Below are 12080 nucleotides of genomic sequence, written 5' to 3' on the forward strand. Positions count from 1 at the left end.
GTTCTAGTATTTTCACAAATCCATTCTAGTACGTACGATACCCAAACATACGGTCAGTGTCGTCACACACAAGCAACCGAAACCCTATGATAACTGAAGCCTCACAACGGTACTTCCCCAGTACAATGTAGTTCAGACCCATCGGTGAATAGCTGGAACACACAGGCGATATATCACACCATTGGATATAGAGCCGAACACTCTCTCCCACGGTAATGAACCAGTACATGGCGCAGCGTATGGTAATTAGCCGCCACGTAGCTGTTTCAACGTACGGTAATTAGACGCCACTAGCTAATTTCACAAAATTTGGAATCGTTCTGGAACTCATGTTCCTATATATTAAGCATATGGTAATTAGCCATCACTAGTTGTTTTACAAAATACCTAGAATAATTACATACAACCATACATTACACACTTATTTGGTATACCGTAAATCATATCGTTTTCCTATTCAAGCATACAGTTTTATCCAAATATGGATACGGTCACCTCACTAATACAATTTAAATACAACATACAATTTCCAGTCAAAGTAAAGATGGTACCTGATATTCCTGAAAACTGTAACCTTAAAATCCTACATTTTTACCTGATAGATTTCCCCAAATAAGTAGTCAAAACATACATACGATCCTAACCTACAGGTTTACCGATCTCAATTTAAAAAATAAACTAATATAAACAGAATCCCCTTATCTTAACCTGAAATCGAACTACAAACTATACGACTCTCAAAACTACAAACCAAGACACCAAAACCTAAACAATGCATAACAATACTTCTTTACAATTCGTACTACTACACATATTTTGAAACAGAAATGGAAACCGAGCCTTACCTTGATTTTGGACCTAAACCCAAAACTGCTCAAAATGAGATTCTAGTCCACTATTCGTGAAGAGAATCTTGCCCTGATCTACGCGGTAACGTTGGATTTACGAATCAGGCGTCGAACAGCGAAGAAATCTATAGAGAGAGAGAGAGAGAGTGGTCTACAAGTTCTAGAGAGAAAGAGAGGTTTTTTGAGATTACTTAGCTTGGAAGAAAGGGATCTAATATTTATAACCCCTTTGACTCAGCCACCCTCATCGACGAATGTCGTCCTCGTCTACGAGGCCATATAGATAGCTCATCAACAAGTCAAGGACCTTATTGACAAACCTGATATTTATCGATTTCTTGAAATCCCTCGGCTTCTCCTCGTCGACGAGCCTCTAAATTTCATCAACGAGCAGAACCTAGACTTCATTGACGAACTCTGCTCAATTACCAATATATCCTTATTTTATATAATTAATCCATATATCATGGTTTGGGTTCTTACAACCTCCCCTCCTTGCAAAAATTTCGTCCTCAAAATTTGCAATCTCTCATTACGAACTCATTTATACTACTGAATACACAGACTCTAAGAAGAACCGGCGGCCATTTATACGCAGCCTCATCATAATACATATATTCCCTCACTTATGGCGGAGGAATACTGTGGTTACATACATACACGGCCTCGAGAGCTCACAATACAACAGGACTCTCCCAGAAACTAACCACACAACACTAACACGATAACAAAGTACTACATGCATACATACCCATACCAACCCCGCTATCTCACTACTACTCAAAACAACTGCGGATACTTTCGGTGTATTTTCGTTTCTAACTCCCAAGAAGCTTCTTCAACTGCTTGATTCCACCACAAAACCTTCACTAATGGTATCTCCTTGGTACGCAACTTCTGAACTTTTCAGTCCAGAATCTGAACTGGTTTCCTCATATGCCAAAGCATCCCCAAGTTCCAAGGACTCGTACCTAATAACATGCGACAAATTTGACACGTACCTCCTGAACATGGATACATGAAATACATCATGGATCCTCGAGAGTGCTGGAGGTAGTACAATCCAATAAGCCACTAGAGCCACTCGTTTTAGAATCTCGAATGGTCTGATATACCTCGGGCTCAGCTTGCCCTTCCTCCCGAATCTTATCACTCCTTTCATCAAAGCGATTCTCAAAAATACTTTACCCCCCACTTCGAACTCCAGCTCACGCAGCGAACATCCGTGTAATTCTTTTGCCAACTTTGAATCGATTTAATCCTATCCCGGATCAAACCCACATTCGCAGATGCCTGTTGTACAAGTTCAGGTCCTAACACCTGACGTTCACCAACCTTATCCCAATATAAAGGAGATCGACACCTCCGACCATACAAAGCCTTGAACGGTGCCATCCCGATACTAGCTTGGAAGCTATTGGTATAAGCAAACTCTATTAGTGGCAAAAACGGAATCCAACTACCACCGAAGTCCAATATGCAAGCCCGTAACATATCCTCCAACATCTGTATTGTCCTCTTCGACTGCCCATCAGTCTGAGGGTGGAACGCTGTACTAAAAGTAAGTTTCGTCCCCATTGCTCCCTGTAAGCTCTTCCAGAATCGAGAAGTAAACCTCAAGTCTCGATCTAAAACAATGGACACAGGTACCCCGTGCATTCTTACTATCTCATGCACATACAAGTCTGCTAGCCTACTCAAAGGGTAGCTAACCTTCATTGGTACAAAGTGAGCATATTTTGTCAAACCATCAATGATTATCCAGATAGCATTCTGCTCATAAAGCACTGGTGGTAATCCGGTAACAAAGTCCATGGAAATGTGCTCTCATTTCCACACCGGAATAGCTAAGGGCTATAACGGCCCTGCCGGCCTTTGATACTTAGCTTTCACCTGCTGACACGTTAGACACAGCTCCACGAACTGGGCAATATCCCTCTTCGTACCACTCCACCAGAAGGACTCACGCAAATCCCGATACATCTTCATGCTACTCGGATGTACCGTATACAAGGAACGATGCACCTCTTCCAGAATCGTCCCTTTGATTTCGTCGTCATTTGGAACACACTTCCTGGTCCCAAACCTCAACACACCTCCCTCAAATATGGCTCAATCTGTAGCCAATCCCTGTTGTACTTTCTCCACAGTATCAACCAACTCCGCATCCTTAGCTTGCGCGGCTTTAATACGCTCAAACAAAGTCTGCTAGATTACCAAGCTAGCAATGAATGGCTGATGATCACCAACCACCAACTCTATGCCAAGGCTTTCCAGATCCCATTTGATATGATGCTGAGCTATAATTGCAGACACTACCGCATGCTCTGACTTTCGACTCAATGCGTCAACTACCACATTAGCTTTCCCTAGGTGATAATAGATCGTGCAAACGTAGTCCTTGATCAACTTTAGCCACCGTCTTTGCCTCATATTCAACTCATTTCACGTGAAAAAGTACCTGAGGCTTTTGTGGTTAGTAAAAATCTCACACTGAACACTGTACAGGTAGTGTCGCCAGATCTTCAGTGCATAAACTACAGCGGCCAATTCCAGATCATGCGTAGAGTAATTCTTCTCGTATTCCTTAAGTTACCAAGAAGAATAAGCAATTACCTTACCCTGTTGCATGAGCACACATCCCAAAACTTTTAGAGATGCGTCACTATAGATCACAAAATCTTCCTTCCCCGAAGGAATGGTCAAGATTGGAGCAATAACCAATCGTCGTTTCAACTCCTGGAAACACTACTCACAATCCTCGGTCCAATCAAACTTCATACGTTTCCTAGTCAATCGTGTTAGAGGCCCAAACAACTTAAAGAACCCTTCCACGAACCGATGATAGTAACCCATCAATCCCAAAAAAACTCCAAACCTCCTGCACACTCTTCGGTCTCGTCCAGTCAACCACAACTTCAATCTTGCTAGGATCAACTGAGAGACCGCTCTTAGACACCATATGGCCTAAGAATGCAACCTGATTCAACCGGAACTCACACTTCTTCAGTTTGGCATACAGCTTCCTCTCTCGCAGAATTTATAGCACTAACCTCAGATGATTTTCATGCTCTTCCAAACTTCTTGAGTATACCAGAATATCATCGATATATACCATTACGAACTGGTCCAGGTACTCATGGAAAACCCTATTCATCAGATCCATGAACACTATCGGAGCATTCGTCAGCCCAAAAGGCATGACTAAGAACTCGTAGTGGCCATATCTGGTTTGGAAAGCAGTCTTCGCAACATTCTTAGATCGAACCTTCACCTGATGATACCATAATCGTAGGTCGATCTTCAAAAAGACCTACATTCCCCGCAGCTGGTCAAAGAGATCATTAATACGAGACAACAGGTAACGGTTCTTCATAGTCACCTTGTTAATCTCACGGTAATCAATGCACATACGCATGGACCCGTCCTTCTTCTTCACAAATAAAACTGGAGCTCCCTAAGGCGATACACTAGGTCGGATAAAATCCTGGTCCAGTAATTCCTACAACTGCTCCTTCAACTCCCACAGTTCTGCTGGAGCCATCTGGTACGGAGCCTTAGAGATCGGTGCCTTGCCAAGCAGCAACTCTATCACAAACTCCACCTCACGAGCCAGAGGTCAATCGGGTAAATCTTCTGAAACACATCAAAAAATTCATTGACCACTCAAATATCCTCGAGCCTCAACTCCTTCCGCGGCGGTTCCTTCACATAAGCTAGGTACCCTTGACATCCGTCCAAGAGTAGCCTCCTCGCCTGTAATGCCGATAGAATTTATGGCATCAAATGCACACACGATCCCATGAACTCATACTACTGCTTCCCAGGAGATCTGAACACTACTACCTTCCTATGACAATCAATCACCGCATAACTAAAGAATAGCCAATCCATCCCCAATATGACGTCGAAACCAAACATGTCGTATATTACAAGATTCGCTGGTAATAACCTTCCCTGAATTACCACTGAACAGTTTCCTAACATCTTAATACAAATTGTTACACTCCCAATCGGCATAGCCACAAACAACCTCTCATCCATCACTCGGGTTCCAACCCCACACAACTTCACAAAACTAGCAGATATAAACAAATAGGTTGCTCTCGAATCAAATAAAAAAATAGCTCTATTCGAAAGCAATAACATGGTACCTGTCACCACATTCCCAGAGTGTTCCGCATCTGCTAGAGTAAGTGAATATACCCTTACCGGAGCCATGGTTGCTTGGTAGTTTCCTCAAGGCATTTGATTACTCCCACGGTTCTGGCTCTATGCAGGCGTATCTCTCCTCGGTACCTTATAGCTCCGTGAAATGTGGCTCGACTTGCCACATTTGTAGCAGTTACCCTAGAAAGATTGGCATTCGCCATCGAGCCACTTACGACACTTGGCACACGGTGCGGAGGATGGATCCCCCTGAGAATTTTGCCGCTCGGTGTTCTACTGATAACCTGAACTGTAGTTCTTCTTCTTACGCTACTGTCCCTACCGAGAACCAGTCTGAGACCCAAAAGATACTGGCCTCTTCCTCTGTTTCTGCACCACCTTGTCTCCCAGGAGGTTGGTCTCAACTATGGTGGCTTTATCCACCAGAACAGAGAACTCGCGGATCTGCAGCATCCCTACAAGCCAGCAGATATCTTTCCTTAGACCCCTCTCAGACCTCTAAGCCTTTTCATATCCATTTGGGACCAAGTACGACGCGAAACGAGATAACTCGATATATCTGGCTGCATATCTTTGCACCATCAGGGTACCCTGCATCAGGCCCGAGAACTCATCGGCCTTTGCATCGCGAGTGGAATTGGGGAAGTATCTCTCGAAGAATACCTCCTTGAAGCGACCCCATGTCATACTTGATGGACCAGTCCTATGCTTTTCAAGCAGACTCACCGCAGTCCACCAATGCCCTGCCTCTCCAGACAGCTAGAAAGTAGCGTAAAGGACTCTCTGCCTATCTGTGCAGTAGAGGACTTCCAAAATCCTCTCGGTCTTCATGACCTAGTCCTCTGCTATAATCAGATTAGGTCCTCCCGCATATTTTGGAGGGTGCATACGTGTGAACCTCTTGATGGTACACCTCGCATTGGTAGGAGATCTCTCGCGTCTCCTAACACTTCGCCCAATCTCTCGCATAACCTGCCTCGTTAACCCTCATGGCACGGAAGGAGACTCATCACTCGCACTACCCTCGAAGCCACTATCCAAGTTGTTATTCTTTGGCTCCATTCTGAAAATAGAATAGGAACCGGTTTAGAATTCCTACATCATACACAGTTAACATAATCACTAGCACTAATCATGTCAACTACAACTCTAACAGGTCCAGGTCTTTCCTATCACACTGACATGAATCCATCAATGGTTTGCCTCGATCTTTCTGAAATCGTCATTCTAGGAAGGACACAGAACACCACCAACAAGTCCCCGTCTAGCAACAACACAATCCTTGACCTACTCTACCCATTTCCTACATCCTATACTCAGGTATGTACACATAATTACACCTAACCAAGTCTACAAGACCTAACAAACTGGTTAGCTCTAATACCAAGTTGTCATGCCCCGAACCCGCTGATGGGTCCTAGGGTGAAAATAGTAACCTAACCTGTCCCTGTATCACTTAAACATACATGATACAATACTGAAAGAGGGTCCGACCTTGTGGGGTATACGGAAGCCCTAAAAACATACACATACACATTCATACTCATCAAATACACAGCAAAAACTGTTCAATTTATCCATATAACATACCATACCAGAGTCTATACAACACTAGGATATACATTCCAATAATTACAAAACATACTCTGGGTGTCTAAAAAAACCATCACGATAACCCGATTACAAAATTCGTACCTAACCAAGCACTAATTGTAGCTAAACGAAACCCCCGCTTCAGGATGCTAGGATGTTAGTTTCGACTACCTGAAGGACCTGAAAATATTTGAATATTCATTTGGGGTGAGTCACCTCTCAGTAAGGAAGAAAGCAGGTTATATCAGTGTATGGCATACCAGTGTTATTTTACATAAAACATAACACCATTCAATACGATACAATTTCGAAACATTCCCATACAGTTCATGTATTCTCACAAATTCATTCCAGTACATATGATACTCAAACATATGGTCAGTGTCGTCATACTCAAGCAATTGAAACCCTATGATAACCGAAGCCTCACAGCGATATGTCGCCAATACGGTGTAGCTCACACCCATCGGTGACTAGCCGGAACACACAGGCGATATTTTACACCCTCGAATATAGAGCCAGACACTCTTGCCCATGGTAATGAACCAGTACATGGCACTGCGCATGGTAATTAGCAGCCACAGAGTTGTTTCAGCGTATGGTAATTAGAAGCCACTAGCTGATTTCACAAAATCTAGAATCATTTTGGAACTCATGTTCCTATACTCATCAGCGTACGGTAATTAGTCGCAACTGGCTGTTTTACAAAATACCTAGAACAATTGCATACAATCATACATTCCACACTTATTTGGTATATCGTAAATCATATCATTTTCCAATTCAAGCATATGGTCATCTCACTAATACAGTTTAAATACAACATACAATTTTCCAATCAAAGTAGAGATGATACCTGATATTCCTATTTTTCCCGAAAGCTATAACCCAAAAATCTCATATTTTTACCCAATAGATTTTCCCAAATAAGTAGTCAAAACATACTTACGATCATAACCAACAAGTTTACCAATCTCAATTTCAAAAATAAAATGATATAAAACAGAATCCCCTCACCTTAACCCAAAATCGAGCTACGAACTCTACGGCTCTCAAAACTACAAACCGAGACACCAAAACCTGAACAATGCAGAACAATACTTCCTTACAATTTGTACTAATACACATATTTCAAAACAAAAATGGAAACCGAACCTTACCTTGATTTTGGACCAAAACCCGAAACTGCTCAAAACGAGATTCCAAGCGACTATTCGCGAAGAGAATCCTACCCTGATCTACGCGATAACGTCGAATTTATGAATCAGGCGACGAACGGCGAAGAAATCTAGAGAGAGAGAGTGGTCTACAAGTTCTAAAGAGAGAGAGAGGAATTTTGAGATTATTAGCTTGGAAGTAAGGGATCTGATATTTATAACCCCTTTAACTCGGCCGCCCTCATCGATGAATGGCATCCTCGTCGACGAGGCCATATAGATAGCTTATCGATGAGATAAGGGCCTCATCGATGAACCTGATATTATTGGTTTCCCAAAATCCCTCGGCTTCTCCTCATCGACGAACCTTTGAATTTCATCAACAAGCAGCACCTAGACTTCGTCGAAGAACTCTGCTCAATTACCAATTTACCCTTCTTTTATATAATTAATCCATATATCACGATTCGGGTTCTTACATATAGCGCAATTATCAAACCACTTCCAAATTAGTTTATTGTAGCCTTGTTATGAAAAAGAAGTAAAATGTGGTATTTTTCAATGGGTGAATTCTAACCAACTACTAGAAAGCAATTAAATGAAGGCAAGTAAATCTATATTAACTCTACTTCTACAAAGCAGTGTTTAGACATGAGTATAGTTTAGGATGTTGTTCTGCTTACTCCAAGTTTAGTGAGTTTACCATACTAAACTAACCGGAACCCGGCTAAACAATCTAAGGAGTCATTCAAGGGCATAGAGTAGCAAGGGTGCACCAGTCGTCCGGAGCACAGTCGAGAACCGGAGTATATTTAATCTCAACGATCACAAAAACCTCTATGGGATACTATAGCCTAACACGTGTACCTGAATGAAGCAATAGGGGTGCTAATCTTGTCACTAAACATCATCACAATCTAAACCATAAATGAAAGCAGTAAAGGAAAGTTGTAAATGAAAGCATGTAAAAATATCATCCCTTTGCATTCATCATGTCTATCATTAATGCCAAAAAGTACAAAAGAAAACCATGTAATATACATTGGAAGACACACGAACTCCACCGGTTGTCATAGGCCATTGGACACTTCATGCACAGCCCAGAAATCTATACTACTCTTAATCTAACTTGGCTCTCAATGACATCCTAGGTATGTCACTAACCTAAGAAAGGCCAAAGTGGAACCCAGAGCTTGTGTCCATAGCGAATACTTATAGGATCTAGGGTTTACAAGGTTTATTTTACAAGTTAGGAAAGTTCACAACAAATCTAACGTAGAAGATCATCGCTATCGACCAAGTTGCCCCTCTATCATTCTTGTGCGTGCCTTAGTCGAGACTCGCGGGAAATTAGGAGTTCGAATCTTCAATGTCTTCAACTGTGTCAAGCCTCAAGGTCTTGCTGGTCAAGATGACGATCGAGACTTGCAAGATCTCGATCTTCAGGAAATCTCAGGAACTCGACATGATCACCCCTTAAGGTCTCTTTGTTAAACACTTCGTCGAGACTCTTGGTATTTTTGCTCTTAGTTCTGTTTCAGTATCTTGACGTGGTCGCCTTGAAGAGTCATTTGGTCGAGCCTTGCAGCATTCTGATCTCAATATGAACCTTGGAGCCTATGGTAGAAGACTAAGTCGGCCCTGTTTGTTGCTGGTCGTGCCACATGGTCGAGCACTATCTTCTCGTTTATTAATGATCTAAAGCTTCAGGAACTTGGATGAACATCTAATTTGAGCTTTGAGCCCTCCAAATTCTCATTGACTTCTTGTAGTTCCTAACTCCATGGTTTTAGCCTGTTTTTCTTGAAAAGACAAACAAACTCTGCATAGCTCTAAACAATGATAACTCTGGGTAAATACATAGTAAAATGAGGATAAAAATAGATAAATTAGGGTCTAAAATCATGTATTTTAGGGACTCATGACTAAACCTTAATCAAAAATAATTTTCATAAAATTTAAAATCAAACAAGGGTTTTTGAAATATCTCTAGGGTCAAAATCAGGGCTAATCTTAGGTGTTAAATGTCCTCGGTCGACCGACCCTCACTAGTTAAAACTAGCTCAGTCGACCAACCATGCCTTAAGGCCAAAAATCAAAGAAATACAAAGCTTGGTCGACTGACCAAATTAACACATGAAATCCTCAGTCGACAGACCAGAGTATTTTGGCCTGGTCTTGAACCCTCTGTTGACCGGCCATTTCATTTCATAAAAGCGTCAGCCAAATGGCATTGTTCACTCAGTCGACCAGTCATTTGGCCAGCCGAATGAACCTAGGAAGGGTGGAAAATCACCCAAGGTTAGCCAACTGGTGGTTCCCTCAATCGACCAAACCCCGTTGACATTTTTGAAAAATACAGCTTTGCTCAGTCGACCGACGAAGTCGTTAATTGACCAACCCTCTCGGGTTGCCCAATTTTTCAATTCTAAAGACGAGTTTAATTTTAATTAAATAAATTTTAAAATACCAAGTGTGTCCCTAACGGCCATATTTTTCAAGAAGTCTATAAATACCCTCTTATAACTCATTTTTTAATTAATGCTCATATTGAAAATCCTTCCAAAAGTATTTTTGTGTTTTATTCATTTATACTCTCTCTCTCTTATTCATTTGAAAAATCTTCTTGGAAGAGAGCATTGCTTTTTCCCTTTACTACTTTCACTTGCAAAATCATTGCATTTGAGGGTTGGTGAAAGAAGCTTTTATTTTGGGCATTTATTTCATTCAAAAGCTTTTACTCTCACTTATTTTAGTTTGAAAATATTTCTTGAGAGTAAGCTCAAAAGTTTCTCCCATATATTTTTCTTGATAAATATTTTTTTTGGGAAACTTGTTGTAGCTTCTGAATCTTTGCACATCTATTGCAAGATTCCAATAGCTCACTAATCTTTATTGCAAATATCATTTTGAGCAAATACCCTAGCTTCCCTTAAACTATATTCTTGAATATCATCTTTAGGAATATATTTGGGTAAGTCAAAAAGGACCTTGAGCATATTCTAAACTACGTATCTTTACTTGAAAGGTCTCCCAGTTTTGAGAAAATAATTTTGAAAGCGAAACCCTAGGTTCTCCAAATTTTATTGAAATATATTTTCGGAGGAATATTTATTTAGGGTTAAGTCTTTGAAGCTTTTACCACACACATCTTTTTCAAAGATTGCAAAATATTATTGAGAAAATACCCATACTCTACTGAGCTTTTATTTCATATCATACAAGAGTGCATTGAGCTTCATATTGTACATCTTTGTTTATTTTAGAAGCATTTATTTGTATGCAAATTTTATTATTTGTTGTATTCCAAGCATAGCCTGAAGAGGGAGACTCGCCCTATAAGAAGTCCCGGTCTGACTCGAACCTGATTAAGTGAGCTAGGAGGTGCGCCATCCTGTAAAGTGTGTATGACTTGGTTCTGCCCAAAAAGTGAATCAAGGTGTCTCCGCCTCGTAAAGAGAACTAGTTGTGGCTCAGCCTTGCAATTGAGCTGGGGAGACTCTGCCCCATAAGAAGTACTGTTTGTGGCTCAACCTTGTAATTAAGCTGGGGAGTCTCTGCCCTGCAAGGAGAGTGTGTGTGGTGTCGCTCTATCTGGTTAAAGTGAGCACTTAGTGAATCCTTGACCTGCTAGCTTAAGGCGAGGACATAGAATGTTTTGGCCGAACCTCAATAACAAATTTTGTGTCTGAGCTTTCTCTTCCCTACACTTTCTACTTTTTGCACTTGTATGCTTATCTTTAAATTTCTGTGAATGTTTTTTTTGTTTTAAATATCTACATACATTTATATCTAGGGAATTAGTAACTCCTTAGAATGACCCTAGGTTGCAAAATTTTGTTTGTGGTTTAAATTGAACTTAGGAATATTTTTTAATACCCAATTCACCCCCCCCTCTTGGGAATACACCATTCCTTTAAATTCTTTTGTGAAAAAGGTTTTACGTGCATGAGAGGAAAGGTTCCCTAAGGTCATTCTATGGTTATGTTTGAGTTTAACATCATATCATGCAAGACATGCATAATTACAGACAAAATTTAAATGCATTAAAAATTAAAACAATGTCTTCACTTCTTTCGCTCTTGATTTTCCCATAGAATACGCCGGATGATATGTTCTTTAAGTCCCTCAAACTTCCATTTTTCCTTTTCCTTGTGTGCGTGCTGATTTATAAACTTGCTCAAACACTAAAGGCACACATGAAATACAAGTGCTTTGTCAACATCAAAACAGGGATTGGATTCAAAAAGTCAACAATCTCCCCATTTTTTATGATGACAAACACATGAGAGCAAAATGGGTTCAGCCTGTA

Source organism: Malania oleifera, chromosome 13 (genome assembly GCF_029873635.1).
Source record: "Malania oleifera isolate guangnan ecotype guangnan chromosome 13, ASM2987363v1, whole genome shotgun sequence".
In the NCBI taxonomy this organism is placed as follows: domain Eukaryota; kingdom Viridiplantae; phylum Streptophyta; class Magnoliopsida; order Santalales; family Ximeniaceae; genus Malania; species Malania oleifera.